Below are 21,648 nucleotides of genomic sequence, written 5' to 3' on the forward strand. Positions count from 1 at the left end.
CTTTGAAAGATGAGGCCACTTGCATAAGAAAATGTAGACATCCATGGACCTGTGGCATCAGCCTGAAAACTTCAAGGAAACAGGGCTGGACTAAAAGTTTTGAGTAAATTCATAAATAATACCAGTGCAATAGCAGGGGTGATAGGCTTCCGAGAATACAGTCTGTGGGATTTATATCTTTTTTGGTCATCTAAAAGATGAAGCTTCCCATCCACAGGATATTGATTTTTAAAATAATAAGACATTTATGCAATTACATTACATAAAACTATTAAAATCGTGTTAGAAGATGTGTATGCAACATTAGAAACTTTAGGGATTGAAAACTAAACTGATAGACACAATGTAATTCCATTTTTGAAAGCAGAAACATCTAAATGTAGAACTAGGATGACTGAGAATATGTAGAACGATTTTTATAAAGCCTAATCTGAAGAAAACAGGAGTAATGTGCATTAGATGTCTATTGCCTTTTCATACTTTCCTTATTTCCTGTAATTCAAAAATATTTTAGCTAAGGTTTTTTTTTTGGGGGGGTACCAGGGATGGAACTTGGGACCTTGAGCTTGCAAGGGAGGCAGGCGGTGGAAACACTGAGCTAAATCCCCACCCCTAAAGTATTTTTTTTTAACTGGTATTTTGTTAGAAATGAAAATCAGCTGAGAGAATACTCAGACAAATTTTGCTAAAATGAAACAACAACAACAACAAAACTCCTCACAATTCCAAAGGCCAAGGAAGGGAATTTCAGGAGGAAGGCTCAAGGCTCTGAGAATCAGGGATGTGTCCATTCAGTACAGCATTAGAGATTAGGTGGTTACGTAGAACCGCCTAAATGCAATTAGAGTTGTAAGACTTGAACTCAGAGTAAATCAGTGGTTCTGAAGAAGGGAATATTTTCTCCTCCACTGGTCAAAACGCAATGACCAGAGACATGTTTACTTGTCAATACAAAGGACAGTTGTATTGTATTGTATACTGGCATGTACTATACAGGCACCAAATCTGTAGTGAAATAACTGACAATGCCCAGGACAGCCCACTGCAACAGATGATGTCCCCAAAATGTCAGTGATGCCTATAGAGATAAATCTGGGCTGAATATAGAAATTTAATTGCTGAGAAGGTCAATAAATTGGTGAAAGCCGTAATGAGTCTGAGCCAACTATTGTCCTATCTGCTTTGAAGAAATTGAAGCCTTCCTAAAAGGAAAGTCTGTTCTCAATTAAGGAAATGAACAGAGTCTAGAAACTGAATCTCAATTTAGTTAATCATTGTGTGATTCACTGAGGTTATAATCAAAGAAACAATAAGAATGCTTGGCTGGTCTTGTGAGCTGTGCTCTCCTGGACAGGATCACATTAACTAATCACCCCATCTCTTTGAGATCAGTATCCATCCAGAAACTAGCTCCCTGATTTTGATCATAAGCAACAGAAACAGAGATGTGGGATAATTCTCTCCAAAGCATTCTCCTAGCATTCTAATCCATAAGAGATAATCCCTGACCTAAGTAAATATCCAGCACATCTACCTCATGAAGAGTCAATGTCTAAGTGTAACTGGTGCAGAGACTGGAGGGTGATTTACCTATCTGTACAACCATTTTCCTGGAAGATTCAGAATGAAGTAGCTTGTGGTGCAAGAAGATAGAATGAGTTCATTTAGTTAAATTTAAATAGCTCAGAATAGCTCTTGATACTTAATGGCACTGTTATTTTGTATTCAATAAAATTTTATTTTATCTAATGAAAGCTGAATTTTAAGAGAGTATGGTGAGCAGACGAAGGCTTTAGTCACACATGGCAGAAGCTGGGATAGGAAACTGGAAAATGTTTGAGTACTTTGTACATTGCTTATCGAATTCTCACAGGAAGTATCATTTTTCATAGGGACTTTTTCTTTCTTAGTAAAGTTCCCAGGAAAGATGAAAAAGTTCCCAGGAAAGATGAAAAAGTTCTCAGGAAAGATGAAAAAGCAAGCTGGGCAAGTAGATGGTGTCCTGGTATTTTTCCATCTTCCATATGGTGTTGGAGAAAGAAAGAAACAAATTTGTTGGTTTTGTTTTATTTTCTTTCTGCTAGATACCCCTAACCCACACGATTTCTTCACTGAACAGGAATTGCTTCTGTACATTTTCTCCTTTCCCACCAATCCTTTGTCCCAAGATTTATTTATATTTAATGTTACAACACTTACACTGATGTCAAAATGACATCCTGTGAAAGTTATCACAGCATTCAATTCATGTCACCACAGGGCCACACTGGCATCTCTGTCTGGAAAAGGCAAGAGAGAGCTGCCACAAACGAAGTTTGTGTGTTTGCTTTCCTCAAGAGAAAAAGAAAATAAAGACAAAAAGAAGTCTCCTGTGAAAGGATAATTCAGAAGGCTTTTGGAAGCGAGGGAAGCTAAAGAGAGCACTATATCAGGCCACGTACGGTCACCCACCTTTGGGAAAGGCTGTTGAAGGGAAAAATCTGTATATTTAGAAGAGGAGGACTTTTCGTCTTATATAACTCATTAGCAGTCCTTTGGTTATCACTTCCAATGAAGCTTACCAGGAAAAGCATGTTTCCTTAAACTTTAATGGACGCTGACTTTGAAAACTGTATTATGGAAGAGAAAACCATGATGCTGTAAAACTAAAATTACACCTACCACATAAAATGGAGTATATTACTCTACAAAAGCCAGGAAAAATTAAACTTGTTTTATTCTCCTGTGTGAGATATCACATTTTTTCAAAAATCAATAAGTAGTAAAAAAAAAAATAAATCAATCAATACGTAGTAGAATGTTATCATAAAATGTAATGCTTAGACACAGATCACATGAAGATTAGCTTTCTCTATTTTCCTAATTAATATGTTTCATCTGATGGAAACAGTTCATTTACTCAAGATGTTGAGCTTTAAATCATGTAACGTAAGATGATAACTTCTTGGGACAGCTTCTTGTGAGGGGTGAATAACTTCAGTCATGATGAGAGATTTGTGTCACCACACATTACAACCAGTTCTCAAAACTCTTTTCAATTTAAAATTAGCAAAGACTATCTTACACATAAGAAAAATGAAGTAGATAAAATAAAAGTAACATAACAATTCTTGTACTTAAGGTTGAAAGAGTATATTTATTTTTATATCCGTGCAAATTTTAGTTTGAAAAGATAAGATTTGCCTACATATGGGATCAGCTTGCTTGGGATTATAAAATTTCTGAAAAAATTTTTTGTTGTTCCTACATTGCTTAAGAATAATTGACGTTGACCTGGAATCTATTTCAATTTAGATGTTTAATGTTGTTATCTAGTTAACTTTAAGATTAGATAACTTGTTTAAGACTGGATCTCATTGTAAGGAAAGTTCTGTACAGTATTTTTCCCTAATTACTTCATAGCCTGCTGGTATGTAGGACCAAGAAAGAAGGTAGGCCCTGGGAGATGCGGGTGTGTGGTCAAGTAGTCCAGTAAGTCCTCCAGGGTCAAGATAGTATATCTCCAAGGGAAAAAGGACCTGAAGAAGTGTATTACCCTCTTCAGCCTACCCCATGCTTTGGTAGCAAACAACCCCTGAGTTCGTAGAGCTTTTATGGAAAGTATACGTTTTCAATCCCTTTGTGGTTCTCCATTTCCTCTCTATTGCGATCCAGCTTGAAAGAATAGCCCTTATCTCTAACCTAACAACCATCTGGCAGAGAAAAATAGACAAGAATTATGGAACATCGAACTCAGAAACCGCCCACACAACTCATAAAAGTTCTCGGCTGTCACTTATATATGTTTGCCTGATAATTCTATATGTTCAAGTTAGTCACGCAGCAAGACCTGACATTAATAGAGAGGGAAACATATTCTTCTCTCTAGTCACCAAGGGGAACCCACAGAGAGAGAGACAGAAAATGTGATTGAACAAAAAATATAGTCTACTACAGAAAGTGAAGTTAAGGAAGTGCTTCCCTCCTTTTATATATGTAATTGCTCTTATTTCCATAAGATGGATTTTTTAAAAAGTGTCTTTTAAAAATTAGGAAAATTGCAGTATTTAATGGTTTTAAAATGCTGTGGTGATAACTTATTCACACAGATACTTTGATTTCAAACTCACACTGAGTAGTAGGCATTTCAATTCTTGTTAGAGTGAACAAGATATGGAATTTTGGCTAATAATGAGCCAGTTGGACAGTCGCTGGAAGGTACTGAGGTTGACAACTAGCTGACTTATTTTTCCATTTCTGTTTCGTTTTTACCCTTTAACCTAACCAGATGAAGAGAAGGGCCAGGAGCTGAGGGTTCGCGGGTCTTGCACAGTGGATGTTTCAGAGGACAAGAGAGAAGAGACTCCTAACAGGCAATGCTTCACCTTGTAAGAACGATGATCTGAAGTGAAAATGTATTTGAAATTGCAAGTCTCGGCTAGACTGGGACAGATACAATCAGGCTGAATGAACTTTCATTTCGCAAAGACAGTGGTCAGGAGAAAGGGCAGGAAACGCCCCAGGGACCCTCCACAAACAATCACAAAGGTCTCACTGCCTTGAGGAGAAGGGGAGAAATGAGAGCAGGAAACCATGAATCAACTGTATTTACCCAGAAGTAAATATGTGCTAGAGCACAGAGTCGTGGCACATGAAAATTAGGAAGGTTACATCATAAAATTAGCAAAACCCGGGCTTTATGTGTTAATTTCACCATGGCAGGAGAAGCGAACCACAAATACTGAGGTTAGATTTTGAATGTAAGGCTGAAAATTAAGAGCGAAGCTCACTGTTCCTCCCCTCTCCACATACTGCAAATGTCTGTGCAGTACCACTGCGTGTGAAAAATAATTGTTTGCTATACAAAATAATGGAACGTCCAAACTTTAATACACTTTAAAATAGATAAAGGCGCATGATGTGAATGTTTGATATGATGAACTTAATTTTTACTTATTATCCTGTGTCTTCTTTTCACAATAAGGAACCAATTTCCTTTCACATTATGCCTTATAATTATATACTTTCCTGACCTTTTTGAAAATTTGTGTAGAGTTCAATAAACAGCACTCTTACAGGAGAACATTAGGAAATGTCTCCTGCTATACAGACCAAGTAAAGAAATATATTAGTTTTACAGCTTTGTCAGCAAATGTACAAGTTCACATTTAGAGCTTAAAGTGCTGTTCATATTGTTGAGATGGAAAAATAATGAAATGCAGTGAGGAATGAAAATAAAAGAACTGAGCACTAGGCAGGGGTCTTAGAACGTGCAGACACTGGTTAGAAATGAAGATACTGAAGGTACAATGTCAGTATTGTTGAGAAAATTTACTTTACCCAGATAATTTAGACTTAAAGCTATAAACAATGGGATGGCAAACTAGCAATAAAAACCACAAAAAATTACCTTCCACAAGCCGCCGGGAGGGGCGAGGGGAGCTCACAGAGCCTGTCAGTTAAGGTATGAGGCAGGCTTCATGGTGTCCTGAGATCAAGTGGGCTCAACATTGTCTCGGGTACAGGAATGGACAAGTTGTGTGATTTACAGGAAAACGTAACAGGAAAAAGTTCCACTGATGCGAAAGGCAGCTGAAGAATGGTATTTATGATTTTTGGAAAATAATTTCAGCTCAGCTGTGGATCAACCACATAGGGTTCTTGACATAGTAAGAAAGAGAGGTTCCCTATATGGCTTTTCAGTGAAAGGAGGTTTAAAGCCGGGACGCATATTCCTGGGTCCCTGGGAAAATCAGTCTTCATCATTCACTTCCTGCCACTCCCTACTCTTGTCCGCACCATCACCCCAGTCGTCTCTCAGGTTCCAAGCCCTCTTTGCTGTCTCCATTACTCACTCTCAACTGGCTTATCCCATGTGACTTCCTTGCACACAGCCATGATGCTCTCAGCCCCACATTGTGCAACTGTTTAGTAAAGACTGGCAGATGCTCTCCATCTTCCATCGTATTTCAAATTTCCAATAAAGGTCACAGCGTTAGTTGAGCTGATCTCTAGCTGAGCAGAACCAATAAACTGACCCAACGTTTAAGCGATGGCCATGGTAGTGCAAGGAATGGGCCATGTCACCCAGCAGCATGAGGGAGGGGAGCACAGGGTAAGGAAGAGGTAACAGAAATGAAACCCAGACAGGGCTGGGAAACAGTACGGGGAGCAGAACAGAAGTCTCTGAGCCCTGCAGTCCGATGATAAGGTCGGAATCCTCACCTGGGCAATGCTCTCTGGCACCTCCGAGGTGACAGGTACACAGAGGGGCTTCTCTCCCAGCTAGGGTGAGAATTAAACACGAGCGTTAAACACTAAAGACACATGAAAGAAAACATTACCACCTACCTGGGCGTCAAAGTAAAGAAGCAAGAGAGGTGAAGCACTACAAGAGTCTGAGATGGAGAATATAAGGAACTGGGGATTTGGAACCCAGATGTCTTAAGCTTTCAAAGTGCAAGACATCTCCGGTGGTCTTGGTCTGACCCGACTAGAAGTCCATTACAGAAGTGCTAAGCAGTAACTCCAGTGATAGGGTCCTACAGCATAGCAAGGCTGAGTGATAGCTCTACATATGCACATATTCTGTAAAATAGTGACAGTATGAGCAACATTCAAGAGCCATGGTCTCCCCCCCCCTCCATTGAGTTTATTGGTACTGTTTAGGTCTACAGTACAGTTGCATTCATCATTGGGATCTTGCACCTTTACATGCCAGGTCTTGGATCTCATTTTTTCCCCTTGATCCTACCTTCCCTTTACCCGCTCCCTCTTCCCTTTTTAAAAAGAGTTTGTTTCCATTGTTTCCTTTTCTCTTAGTTTTTCTTTTCCCTTATTCCCTTTCCCCTACCCTTCCCAATTGGCCTACACCTTTAGCCCTTTTCTTCCTATTTCACATTGTCAGTTATACAATTTGGATCTTATTTCCACTTTTAGTTTTTCACACCAGAGAAACTACTCGGTATTTACACATGGGTGTCTTACTGATGCTGTAGTATTTATTTAAGCTCTGTTACATGGTGGGATCACCTTCCCTTTTCAGATATTAATCCACATTTATATTTATATCAAGCCTAGGAACTTGTATTATGACCATTTTAGGGAGAAAGAAACTGAGGCAGAGGTAATTTTTTTTAATTACCCAGAGTTAAAAAAGCAAAGTAGTAGATCCACAGCCTGATCTTTTGCACTAAATGATACTTTATTTCTAATAGGAGGGACTCCAGGAGCCCTTAAATTATTTTCATAAATACACTGACAATGTGGATGAAGTAATTTGAAGATAGATAAGAAATAAACTGCAAACGAAGAGCTTGTTTATTAACAGTGTTTTGGTAAATACATAATTTTTAAAAGCAATTATGATAAACATGAAGAATAAATAAGGTAAATACATAATTTTAAAAAACATAAATCGGGGGGAGTATTTTCTAAAACTTCCCACAAAAAATTTTAAAACATGAAAAAGAAGTTACTCAAACATGATAATATTAGCATCTGCTCAGGTTGGTTTGCTGGCCACTGATCAATCAAAGGGGCCATTTATTTTGGTAAAAAGGATTTATTCAAAGTTAGGAGACAGAGGGGCCCATTTGTCTCAAATCACCATCGAACCTGGTTCAGGTATGCAGGGTCTTATATAGCAAGAAAGTGTTTCTTGTGGGGGAATACAACGAACAATCCACATGGCTGGGTTTTCTGCCCTTCTGGACCCAGACCTCTGTCCCTGTGTGCCAGGATGGGGAACTTCAGAGAAGCTACTTGTCTCTAAAATTAAAAGAACAATCTAACTTTTAAGATTCCCCTTCGAGGTGCCAGTTGCAATAGCGTCTAAACTTTCAGTTTAAACGGTGTCTTTCATGTGTTTCCTCCACTGAGGGGGAAGAGGCCGGCTTTGGGAGTTTGGCAGGAGACTGAGCACTGGGTGACTTCACAGGAAACAGGCTCTTCCCAGCCCGCAGCCCTGGGGCCTCGCAACCACAGACACCCCCGGCACAGGCGCTTTGGGCTGAATAATCCTTCGCTTCTTACCTCCTTGGTCACTGCCTGCAGGATCGGATTTCACTTCCTTCTGGACTGTCCAATCCTCATTTTCCTGATCTGTTTAAAAGAAGAACCGGAGAAGAGAAATCCTCATTTCCAAGCCTGGAAGGGGAAAGCGAAATAACCTCAAGCCCGCTGAGAAAAAAAATCTTTGCAAGAAATTTCTTCAGAGATTTCACGCGTGAGTACTTGGGAATCTACTATCCAGTCCATGAGAAATCACTTTTCTTTCTTTTTCTTGGGGGGAAAAAGCCGGAAAAGAAGGGCAGTGGAAGATCACCTTTTCTTCTAAAATGAAAATCAGATCTTCTTTAAAAACAAAAAAAGTAGACTGATACTGCAATACAAAATTAAGTTCTCAGCATTTTGTGAGAAGTTCTTAAGCAAATATATGAACAGTGTTTTTTTTTTGTTTCAGACCATGAATGTTATTATATGTAGTTGGTTAGATTTTTCATCATTTTAAAATTGTAGTAGTTTAAGAGTGTAGATTCTTTAGTAATTGTGTCTACTTAATTGGAGCTTTTTGAAGGTTTGGTTACCTTTAAATTTCATTCAGTAACTTATAAAGAATTACAGTAAAGAGCTCCTGTCAGCCTAAAATGAAGTACAAATGTTACGTTTTATAATCTAGGTTAAATAATTTATGCCAGCATTAATGTTTCTAAGAAAATGTTTCACATGTTTCCAAAGATGAAAACTCATATTCTAAGATATTTAAATAAGGATACTTATGATCAAACCTATGTACAATGCACAGATGTAAGTTAAAGCAATTGATTACATACATTCATGATGCGCATGCTGTTATATTTTTCTTGGTTAAGAAAAGATATTAAACTATCTTTCTAGTAGTAAAGAAAAGCATATAATAATGAGATACACTCCCACAGAACTGGAATTGTTTAATTATGGAAAAAACTCATTTCTCTGAAAGAATTATGAAGAACTGAAGCCAAGAAAAATACCACGTGACAAAAAAGAAAGGAAAAGTGACAGGCTCACTCTGACTCAGTGCTCTGGAAATTCGTCACAAAGTGACTCTGTATAACGTGAGAGAGCATAAACATCCAGGCCAAATGCAGGCAGCAAACACATAGCCAAGAGAACTGTATGTCATGAAAAAGGCAAAATCCTCACATCAGGGGGCAGGGTTATGACAATGCTGAGATGCTGCAAATTCCTTGAGCCTGACAAAATCATTTTACAAAGCGTTTTAAGCACTCTTTGAAATTCTTCATTCTGGTTCACAGTCACTTCAGAGCAGATTGTTTATATCTCAACTAAGTCTTCCATAAAGGAATGAAAACGCTCTTTGATACTTAAGTGAAGGTAGAATGTTCATTTGAAAAAAGTGGTATAAATATTAACAGGATCAATAGAAATCTATGGATTTTAATGTACGTAAAAGAGGTAAAACAAAAAACCTTAAAGGGAAAATTTTGAAGTACTTTTAACAATGCGAGTAGTTATTTTAGGAAACCAAATTTGTCTTCTTCAGATGAGCATAGAATCTTTTTAGAAATCTTACTGACACATTCGCTGCTGGTCAGTCCCTCTATTAGATATGCTGAACTGGACGTGTATTTGTTTTATTTCTTCTTCTCCTCACCTTACAGTTTGTTATCTATAAACATTTGTGGTTCCTTCAATGACTAAATCAAGTGTGTTCTTTTTGGAACTGTGACTCCTGAGCAAATGGATTGTTTCATCACTTGGTTTTCCACTGACTGTCTCTTATGCTATGTTGTATGTTTTTGTTTGTTGAACAAGTAATTTGACCAGCACCTTCGACTGTAAACATTATTCGGCTTAAAAAGAATAATACAAGAAATCTAAAAATATCTTTGTATGAAAGTACAGCGTTCAGAACACTTACTCTTTTCCTAAACATTATTCGAAATTCAGAGTGTGACAAGAATGACAAGCCACTGGACGAAAGAGTCCAAGTTCAAACACTTCATTTACTTGCTGGAACCAAGGAATGTACCCAAATACTACATGTGCCATAGTTTATCTAGGAACAATGAATTGATTAAACTCTGTGTCACAATCTGATTCTAAAGTAAGCATACTTGGGGCAAAAAAGGTGATAAGAAAAATAAGAAGTAGATTAGTACTTTCAATACAACTGTATTAGTATAAGTTAACTGAAAGCTGATACAGACTAAAATGGTGAAATTATATCACCAGTTTACTTTTGCTCCGTGGACAAGTTCTAAGAATGGTGCTACAATCAGTATACCTCATGCAGTGTCAATAAAGGATTTCCCTAGAGGCTACCCTATTTTGTTTACTATGCACCATTTAACTTATTTGGGGAATTTAACTTGGCAGATCATCTTTTTAAATGAAAAAAATTTGTTTGAAGGTGTCAGTATTCAAGGTAGCTTCTGCTACCTTTTATAGAAATACAATAATTCTTTTTGATTACTGCTGTGGGCGTTAGAGAAACTGTATTTAGTGAACATCCGGGGCCTATTGGAGTCCTTGTTTTTGGAGATCTAACTTCACTAAAACAAGTGAAGGGCACATTCTTTTCCAGCAAGTTGTTTACATTCTAGACTATCTGCCTTGGCGCTCTAAGATTCTCAGTGACTGCTTTCTTAGAACAGTATTACACATCAACTCCAGAAACTTCCTGCTCTCCTGTCTTCACTCGTCCAAGTGACAGTGCCATGCGGAGCCAGACCCTAGGGTATCCGAAAGCTGAGGACCACCGAGCCATTTCTCCTTCACTCTCCAAACAAGAACAACTGCTTTCAGCTCTCTTTAGGCCTCCTGTGGGGAGTCTATGCTCTTGCTTAGCTGGAACATCTACATTTTAGAATTATTTTAAAATAAAAATTTAAAAGGACACCATAACCCACACTGGAAGTCCCAGTGCTTCAATAATTCTACCCCAGTAGCTTCATCTGGCATTTGGACGTTCCTGGGAAGACTTGGAATTGTTGAAAAATTTTTTCAATCAAAATGTGATTGAAGAAATATTGCATGTTTTCAGTTAGATTCTAGTAAAGCTACTTGAATGTCGGAATTGTGAACATATCCATGAACAGGATGCTCATAAAATGGAAAACATATTTTGATTCCCAGACTCACGTGCCAGAGGCATGCTTGAACTGTGCTATTGCACCTTCAATTTCTCCACCGCTCTGCCTACCTGGGACAGTCTTTCCTCCTATTCTTAGTCTTCTACCATTTCTATCAAAACCATGAATTCTATAATAATTCCCTTACCTCCTTCCTTATTTTCCAAGGTTTAAAAATAGAGTAAATCAGCGCCGGGCGTGGTGGCACACACCTGTAATCCCAGCACTCAGGAGGCTGAGGCAGAAGGATCACTATGAGTTGGACACCAGCATGGGTTACATAGTGAGTTCCAGGTCACTCTCAACTACATAGTGAGACCCTGTCTCAAACAACAAACAAACAAAAAAAAGTAGAGTAAGTCTAGAAATGCCCTGACTCTGAAATAATGATGTTTCTTGTGGGTGTTTTGATAATAATTTTAAAGTTTATTTAGGAAGCTTCAAAATCCATTCCATCCAAGTAAATGAGTCAAAATTCATGTATTAAGACATCATGTGTCTGCTTTTGTCTTTGCTTGTGCTACTGATTTCGAATGTACCTGAGTGCAAAAGGAATGAAGTTCTGATGCATGATGCATGGGCCTTAAAAACATTAGGCTAAGAGTTATAAGCCTGGCCCTGAGGGCCGGATTGTGTGGTCATGTTTACGTGGATGTCTGAAGTAGGGAAACTCATAGGGAGAGGGTCGCTGGTTAAGTGGAACTCTGTGAATGGTCAGTTACTGCTTGGTGCATATGGAGTTTCTGTTTGAGGCAAAGAAAAGTTTTACAGGCAGATATCAGTTGCCTAGCACTGTAACTGTAATTAATTACTGTGAGTTGTACACTTAAAAATTGTTCAGATATCAAACAATAATAAATCTATTATACCAAGAAAAAATTATTCAAAATCACACTGACGATTCTATAAGAATGCTAGGTTCTTGAAACATATCTCTTTATATTTTCTAAATTAACATATTAAAATGATAAATTTTTAAATGATAGTTGCCTGAAGTTTTTAAAAGAATAGGATCTTTCTTTTTTTCTTTTTCTTTGGTGGGAGGGAATCTTTCTTTACAAAGTTTGTTTTCATTTTTTTTTCTTTTCTCATATTTTTTCTTTTCCCTTATTTCCTTTCCCCTACATTTCCCACTTCCCCTACACCTTTAACCCCTTTCTTCCTATATTGATTTCTTTGTGAGTGGTCTTAGTACTCTGCGTATTTGCTATCTTTCATCTATATTGTCAAATGTTGACATAGTGTTAATGATATGTGTTTAAATTTATCTATTTTGCCCTAGAGCCAGCCTTTAGATTAATTGACTCTATTGGTTTTCTATTTTTATTTCATTGATTTCCACTCTGATATTTACTCTTTTCTTGGTAGGTATTTCTCCATAAATATTGTTGTAGCTTTGTTTCTTTATATTATGTTGTGATATACTGTGTTTTTATTCAGTTCAAAATATTTTTTAATTTCCCTGAAATTTCAACATTAATCCATAGATTCTTTACAAGCATTATTTTATTTGCAAATTTGGAGTATTTTCCAAAAGATTTTAAATGCCTTTCTTTTACTTGTTGCCAATTAAATAATATTAACTTAGGAGTTCATATTTTATGTGGTCTGAATAATTTCTAACTTATTGAGACTGAGTTCATGGCTCTGAACATGAATGTAACCTTTTTTTTTTTTTTTTTTACCAGGGATCAAACTCAGGTCCTTGCGCTTGCTTGCAAAGCAGGCGCTGGAACCACTGAGCTAAATCCCCAGGCTGACATGGATATAATTTGATAAATGTTCTGTCTGTACTTGAAGAGTGTATGCATTATGCCACTGTGAAATGGAATATAAATGTCAATTAGATCAAGTTATTTCATAATGTTGATCAAATCTTTTATGTCCTCATGAAACATTTTTGTCCAGATTTCCTTCTGAGGATTGGAACATAGTGATTGTGATATCTGACTATAATTCAGTATTTTGACTTACAAATCTGTAATTTACAAATCTGCTTCATGTAATTTGAAGCCCTGTTATTTGGAAACTAAATATTTGGGTTTTTTAAAAATCTTGATGAATATTACCTTTTATTACTATAAAACAACTCTCTTTATCATTGATAATACCATTTCTTCTGAACTGTGATTTCATATTAATATAGCCACCCCAGGATTCTCTCGATTGGCATAGACATGGAACATTATTTTGTACTTCTGACTTGTGTTTTCACATAGTGGGCTGATTTAGGCAGCATACAGTTGGTCCTTGCTATTTCATTCCATCGGATAGTATCGTGTTTGCAACATGTCCATTTGATGCAATAAGTGACCTCATAGGTTTATGTCTACCTTGCTGCTCTCATTTTACGTTTGGTTGTATTCTCATTTCCTTTTTACTGTGTTTGCCTTTTTTAGATTATCACATATAATAGTGCATCCCCTTGGTTGGTTTGTTATAGATCTTTACTTCATGTTAGTGGTTCTGGGGGCTCTTGGAGGGATTAGAGTCCATCTTTGATTTGTTTTACTCTATCTGAAGAGACTTTAATCCCCTTCTTTTCCTATGGTAGAAGAACCTTCAACAAATCAATTTTTCCCTCCCTGACTCTGGGCTATTGTTTATTGTCAGATTTTTGTTTCTAGGGATACTGTAACCAATGGACTAATATGTTATTATATTGATGTCAAACATGTAGGAATTTTTTAAAATAAACTTTTTGTGATTTGTGCCTCTTTTTTGTCTTTAGATACCTTCTTTTACAAGACTCACTTAAATATTAACTAGTTAGGATTCTTAAAGTTACCTCACAGCCCACAAATGATCTAGCTATAATTTTTGGTTCATCTTTTTTGTCTCTGTGTTCAGTTTGCACTGTTTTTAATCATTATTTTTCAAGTTTACTAATCCTTTATTCTGCTTGGCTTAATTGATTTATGTAATGTACTTTTCATCTTACATATTACTGTTTCCGTCTCAAGAAAATTGGTTTGAGTCTCCACTTTTTAAACCTTAGTGTTTTCTCATTTCTTGAAAATATGTAAGACACAAATACAGTTAAAATCATAGTTTTAATACCCTTTTTGACTATCTGTACTTTCCAAGTCACTTTGACTTTTCTCATTGTGGATCATTATCTTATTGTTATTTGCATACCTAGCAATTTGGAGCTGGATCACTGATACTGTGAGTTTTACTTTGTTGGTTACTCGATGTGTATTTCTATAAATACTCTCAAACTCAATTGTGAGTTGCAGTTAAATTACTTGGGAACAGTTTAGTATTTCATTGTCTGGCCATTAAACTTTGTTAGGCGAGGTCAAAGCAATGTGTATTCTATGGTTAATGTTTTCCCCTCTACAGAGGCAAACAACCTTTCTTAGTGCCGGACTCAGTGCTCCATGAATCATGTTTCTGCTGCTTGGGGCAGGAAATTATCTCAGCTTTCTGTGTCCTGCAGGCATTGTCCCTTTCATTTCACTGGTCTCTCTCTGTCTCTGTCTCTCTCTCTCTCTCTCTCTCTCTCTCTCTCTCTCTTTTCACACACACACACACACACACACACACACACACAAGTATTCTTATGCATGCATTGATTCAGTTGAACATTTTAAGTCTCTCTGAAGATCTTTGGATCTCTTTTTCCAAATACTCTCTCTACTCTCAGGAATTCTGCCCTCCATACTTTAGCTGTGTTGGGGACCTCTCTAGGTGCCTAGGTTCTTCTCCTAAACTCAGAGAGAAAAACCGGTTTCCATCAGTGTCCACCCTCTCTGACCTTTAGTGTGGAAATTCACTTCAGGCTCTCATTTCTTATCTGTATGGCTCCACTTCTAGGGACCAATGTCTTCTCACATGTTTCCTCTTTACTCCAGTACCAATATACATCCAGTCCATGTTTATGCATTCCATACATTCATCCACTTTTGCTAAAAGTAGGAGGGCTACCTTTTTAAAATTGCATCTTAATGGTATCTTAAAAAGTTAAAAAATGTAAAAACAGAAATTTTAAGGACACAAATTCTGTATTACATTATTCTGTCTGGATAAGGTAAGCATAATTATTGCTTGTTACGTCACAGGAACTGTGTCATACTTTAAACTTTTAAACTTACTGTTTCTACAAAATAGTTATTTTATCTCTGTTAAGAAGTTTATTTGTTTGATTTTTTTTTTTGTCAATAGTTGTTTGGGAAACTAATATCTCACTCTCTTCTCCTTTCAACAACAAATGAGTTCCACATGCTCAAAATAAATCAGACTTTCACTTGTTCATAGGCCCTTCCAAAACCATGAGTGCTCAATGTCCTGGGCCCCCTAGAGTTTCATCAGGAATTACAGATTGTTGTTCTTGACAGTTTCCCATCAAAGTTTCTCCTGATTGCATTTCCTCCTCTGCTTCCTGGATATTTCCATGCATAGAAACCAGTGGAAAGTAAATCCAAACAAAAACTTTTTCTTTTGGAAGGAAGTATAGCTCCAGGTTCTTGTTATTCAATGATTTATACCAACTGAGGTGGACAGATAAGTCTGAATGACAAATGTACATCAAATTTATACTAGTATTGGAAATCAGTTTTATATTTATGTAGAAATGTGTACCTTTTTCAAGTTCTTGTGCATCTTAAATTCCATTGTTTTAAGCTCATTTAGCAAAACTAATTAGAAGCTGAAGAAAGAAACAAGTACATGATATAGAAATGATAGTGTCCATATTCTTTGTTTTGTTTTGTTTTCTTCCATGCTGGGGATCAAACTCAGAACCTTGTGCTTGCCAGGCAGACATGTTGCCACTGAGCTAAAGCCCTGGTCCAAGAGTCCACATTCTAATGCTAAATGTGGTATTAAAAACTTTTGAGATATTTGCTTCATCTTAAAAACATCAGGCCTTCCTTTTAGTACCAACCAAAAAACTTATTCTACTTCAAGACATCCTAGCGTTAACTGACTTTTGCATGTTTCTAACTTAAGGAATTACAGAAGAATGTGCTGACTGAGGAAAGATGTTTGATAGGGGTGATTTATAATAGCATCAAATAGCATAGCGAGGAAGATCTTTTTTTAATGTAGTTATCCCTAAATGAACCTGTTGTCAAGCCTTTTCAAGTTTTCAATCATTAATTAATAGTCTTTTAAAAAGAAGTAAGAACAGTTTGTGAGGTGTCAGCATTTGCCATGCCACTAAAATGTCCTCATCAGCAGTTACCTGCCCCAGTATCACCACTTCTTTACCTGAGGGAGGGCACAGAGACACAGTGATGACCACTTATTCACCCCGATGAATAGTAGAAGCTTCACTGTAGTGAACATGGGTAATGACCCTTACACGGTCTTCAAGAATGTGTGTGAAAAAATACCTGTGCGTGTGTTTATTTGCATGCGACCAGGGAGTCTATAGCTTTCTTAAGATTGCTCAAGAGCTTGTAAACCAGCATGAAAAACGCAGGTGACATGTGCTTAAACAACTAAAGAAAATAGTATATATAGTTAAGATCAAAGAGATTGTCAAGCGATAACATATACTGAAAAGGGCAAGAAAAATAATTCCCTGCCAGACGAAGTTGACATGGAAGAGGGGTGGGGCTGGATAAGATGTACTATAGAAAAGAAATCTTCAACAAAAGACAAGACTGTCCTTAAGCCAAGGAAGTGTGGCAAAATCACTTCAAGATCTCTTTTAGTTCTATGATTTCACTTCAATAAGCAAATTCAATTTTAATGACTTCAAAGCTGAACAGTATTATATGCTTTTAATGTAGTAGATAATTTATAAGTGTACAATGTAATACATTTTCATCATTTATCAGTTAACCTAATTATGAAAGTAGCTAATAAATATCAAAGCCTACTCTCCCAGAAAATTACTATCAAAGGATTTAATGAATTTAAGGAGAAAGCATCATCTCATTCCTGATTATATGATTGTGTGGTATGTAGCATTGGGATAGGAAAACAAATAGAAATTTAGACAAAAAAATAAATGCATTTAAAATGTAGAAAGAAAGAACTATTTATTGGATGCTATGAATTAAAAAAAGAGGTGGCATTAATTATCACACTCTGGGCAGCCTAGGGTTCTCCTCATTTGAAGGCTTTGACACTTTACAGCCTGAATGGAAGGAGTTGAAAATCAGCTTACTCCCCACTTCTGGGGAGCCATTGCTCAGCGGCTTTGGGTCCCTGCTCCTTTAGATTGGTGACTCAGAGGCGTTGAGCTCAGGGTTCCAAACAGATGGATGTAGTCACCAAGAGCTACAGTTCCAGTCTTGAACCAACCCAGACTTCTCCCAGATATTTTCCTTAGCAGCACAATTGGAACTCTGGAGGTTTTCCACATCATCATTGCTTTTTTATGAGGGGAAATATTCTCACTGACAGGACTGAAAAAGTCCTGGGATGGCATATCTGTTGTACTTGAGGATAGAATTTTAGCTAATAATTTAACATTTTTCTGGGGAGAGAGTTACTTGAGCTATCATATCTGAAACCAAATTATTCTAAAAATATAGACCTGAGTATAAACATCTCTTTTTTCCCTAACAGACACAATACAGCAACATTAGGTATGAAATTTCCATTCATGAGCTAACATTTTGGTGTTCTTTTCTCATACTAAGCTAAGAAAACTTCAAGCTTAGAAAATCAGGTGTAGAAAAGTTGAGAAGTCTCCAGTGCATCTATTTAAGAAGGGACAAAATCTGGGAAGGAAAGACACTTTGAAGGAAAATGAAAAACTTGGCCTGACTTTAGCTATTGATCCTTGAAATTAAAAAATAATATTTATCTGACTTACAGGAGCCATGAATCAGGGTTCTCATATGAACTCGGAACGAAGGTCTCTTCTGTTTTCCATTTCTTTGCAAATATACATAACTCCTACATATGCATACCTCTCTCAACATGAATTATTAGATTGAGATGAATTGAACATTAATTAAATAACCAAGAGATAGAGAGATGATATAGTACTGAAATAGCATTTGCCTGTCTTACGGCATAATGGGTACTCAGAAGAATAAGTATTGCAAGCAACAAAGCCACAAGTAGCAAAAAGTCTCCCTGGATCACCATTTCTCTTATGTACAGCAAAGAAACACATTTACCAAGCACAGTTCTCTTCTTTTGTTTTTCAGGCCAAAATTCATTTTGTACATTTGCATTTTTCCATTTCTTTCTTTTTGAAGCTACTAGCATTAGAACCCAAGCAGAATTACATTCTCAGAAACCTGCCTTTTGGTTTGGATATAAAATATCAATTTTTATTTATTCTTTCTCCAGAAGTAGATGAAAACAGTGTACTATAAAGAAGTTTGCTTTGAACTAAATTGAGTTAGCATCAGAATCTGAGATGTCATGGAGAAAAAGGGTGAACTCATTCAAAAAAGCTAACATGACTTTCTTTTGAAAAACATAAATTAACTGGAAGATACAGACACAATTTTTCCACATATTCCTTATTCATCTTAGCTATGGAGAACTAATTGATTATTACCACAGGAAAAAAACTGTTGCATTATTTCTTTTACTATGTTTCCTACTTTGTTCATTGTGTTTATAGTATATCACATTCTTTTCAGACTTCAATTCCATGTTTTCATGTTTACATTTCCCCTTTTCGTCATATTCTGATCATCTCTGCCCTACACACACACACACACACGTGCTCCATTAATACTTCTCCTTTCCCTGTTCTCTGTCCACCTTACTTTGTTCATTGTGTTTATAGTATATCACATTCTTTTCAGACTTCAATTCCATGTTTTCATGATTACATTTCCCCTTTTCGTCATATTCTGATCATCTCTGCCCTACACACACACACACACACACACACGTGCTCCATTAATACTTCTCCTTTCCCTGTTCTCTGTCCACAACCCTCTCTCATCATCCCTAACTGTGAGAATGAACGCTCTCTACTGTAATTTAGAAAAAATACTTTTTCTCCTTTAATAATATAAACACCCAAAGTAACAAAATAATTACTTGTTTTTTTTCAACTTTGATTTTACTTAGAGAACTTTGCCCCAAACAGAACATAAAACTGTCCTTATTGTGTTTTGTAACTTGTAGAGATTCCAAGTAACCTGATATTCACCATGGGGGGAATGAAGATGCCCTTGAAAGAGTGGGCCTTCCTGAGGATTTCCATTGCTTTGCCTCAGCAGTCAGGACTTCTGAGTCTGAGCTGAAGCTCTGCCAATAAGCAAATGCAAGGCTTTGAAAAGAAAACTGGTTGATCAGTTTCAGTTTCCTCACTAAAATATGAGAATATTTCAGATACTTTTCATCTTTTTAAAATCTAGCACTTTATACTTGTGTGGCTTTGTCTACATTTCAGGGCTTTCTTTTAATTTTCAAAATAATCGTTGTTGACTGTATGCTGTCTTTGTGTAACATCAAGATATTCACTGGCAGGTATTGCTATTTCTTTACCATAAGATCATTTTCACTTTCATCTATTATGCTATGAAGAATACAGTGGCAGGTTTGTAATATCTTTATTCCTAGAGGAAACGCCCCTGCTCTATAAAACCACGTGTGATGAGCCCTTCTGTATCAAAAAGACAGAATAACAACCTTTTTCTTTTAGCCATGAAATGTTTGCAATTTTAAATATGGAATGTATGAATTGACTCAGTAGCAGATAATTAGGGAATTTTACACTGAGTAATTCTCCAGAAAATTATGATTTCCTGTAACAATAGTCAAATTCCAAAAGTGTTTCTCTACTAGATTAGTCAGTCTGTTGACAAACATGAATAGAGTCTGCATTTACACTGGGAAATCTTTTGTGTATATTTTTGTTATTTTTATACAAAAAAAAAACCCCACTGTATGTTCTAATGTGAGTTTACTTCTCTGACACAGTGTTTCACTTTATCTTTATGCCACATTTCATCTTTTATTTGGGTGAATTTTAAAAATGTAACTTGACATTTCTCCCCTTTCACAACAAAAATATATTAATATATTTTCATAGTTTGGGTTCAGAAGCATGACTTTACTGATTTAAAGAATCATCATATTTGTGAACACAGAAAACATGCATAGAGGAAAAATTATAGCTCAGTAGTCAAGCTACAAGCCACTTAAGTTTTGCCTTACCCAGGGCCTTTCAAAGTTCTGCTTCTTTTAGTCTTTATCTCTGTCCAATTCAAATCTAACTATGAGTCATTGAAATGTTTAGTTCCTATATTTGGGGAGGATTTTTGAGTTTCAAAGACAGAATTCATCAGAAATGATGTTTTGAGAAAAATTTTAATGAGAAGTTACTAATATCCAATTTCATCTTACCCAGAGAAAACATCATACCCTCATATTTTGAAAAGTCCCCTACTTTTTGTCATTTCATAAAGATAACCTCAATCCTTTATTACATGAAAATTTAAATCATAACAAAATCTTTAATGTCCAATCTGTTCCTTTCTCACACGCACGCACGAGTGCACACACACGCACGCACACACACACTCACACGCAAGCACACACACACACAGTTTATTTGTATTCCCTACCACTCATCAAGAACACTTCTCAGTCTCATTCCAGGGCAGAAGAGAATTTTTTTTTTTTTAATTCCAGACCAAGGTTAAACCTTCTTAACCTGTGCTCAGGATGTTGTTTTCTGCTCATTTTAGCACAGTATTAAACTATACCCCCCTAGTCAGGGGATGTAGCTCAGTGGTAGAGCACACCTCGAGCTCAGGAGATCCTAAGTTTGATTCCCAGCACCATTAAACAAAAGCAAAATCAGGTCTATATCCCTGAAACATGTTCCCTTCGGGTGCTATTTCTTACTGCTATATATAAAAACATTTTACATTATGTGTACACATATATGCATATATCCTAAATTGCTGTTTTCATAGCCTCTGTCACTGTTCTCTTTCCAGCCCAGCAACTGCTGGCCCAACACTATCACACGTCTTTTGTAAGGGGGTGGAAGATACCATTGTCACTAAAGCCAATGCATGTATTTTAACCTTTGCCTTCTAGAAACTTCTATGCTTTAGATATTATTGACTTGTGAAGGTTCCTAAATGGATTCACTTCCTTAGCATTTGTGTCACTGCAACCCCTCAAGTTCTCTCCGACTTCTCTGGCCATTTCTTCTACGTCTTCTTGTCAGATCTCTGCTCCTCTCCTTGTTCCTCAGAGTAAAGTTCACACTCACCTAGTAGAGTCATCACAAAGGTCTTACAAGTTACTGTTTATTAAAGCCTTCAGGAGAGCTTCTAATCCATGTCAAAGGCTGTGCAAATCATTGTGGAATAAATTTCGTCTGTTTTACAGAAATAATTACCATTTATGTACTGATGGGACAGAGACCTGTGGCCTAAGCTTCGTGTCTGTGTTCTGATCCTAGGCTTCCTGTATGATTCCACCGAAAGCCTCACAAACATTTCAAGCAACTTCAAATTACTTCATCTTGAATTCAGCACCTTTGTTAAGGCACCATATTTTTTCTCCACCCCCAGGGAAGCATCCATCTACCTTTTTAGGTCCGAAGATGTAGCGGTCCTTGATTATTCTCTTTCCCACAAGT

General features: G+C 36.8%; 1 protein-coding gene across 2 annotated transcripts in view; it reads left to right on the forward strand.

Annotated features, from left to right (window-relative positions):
- The first annotated feature begins 7,852 nt into the window (after positions 1 to 7,852).
- Tfpi (tissue factor pathway inhibitor) overlaps positions 7,853 to 21,648 on the forward strand; it is a 57,924-nt gene continuing 44,128 nt past the window's right edge. Inside the window, exon 1 of one of the 2 annotated variants that reach the window (XM_010636818.3) lies at positions 7,853 to 8,206. The gene's annotated coding sequence lies outside the window, so the exon portion shown is untranslated. The remainder of the gene's footprint in view (positions 8,207 to 21,648) is intronic. The other variant, XM_010636820.3, reaches the window with a different exon arrangement.

The sequence above is a fragment of the Fukomys damarensis genome, unplaced genomic scaffold (assembly GCF_012274545.1).
Source record: "Fukomys damarensis isolate Sample0158 unplaced genomic scaffold, DMR_v1.0_HiC HiC_scaffold_26, whole genome shotgun sequence".
Classification (NCBI taxonomy): domain Eukaryota; kingdom Metazoa; phylum Chordata; class Mammalia; order Rodentia; family Bathyergidae; genus Fukomys; species Fukomys damarensis.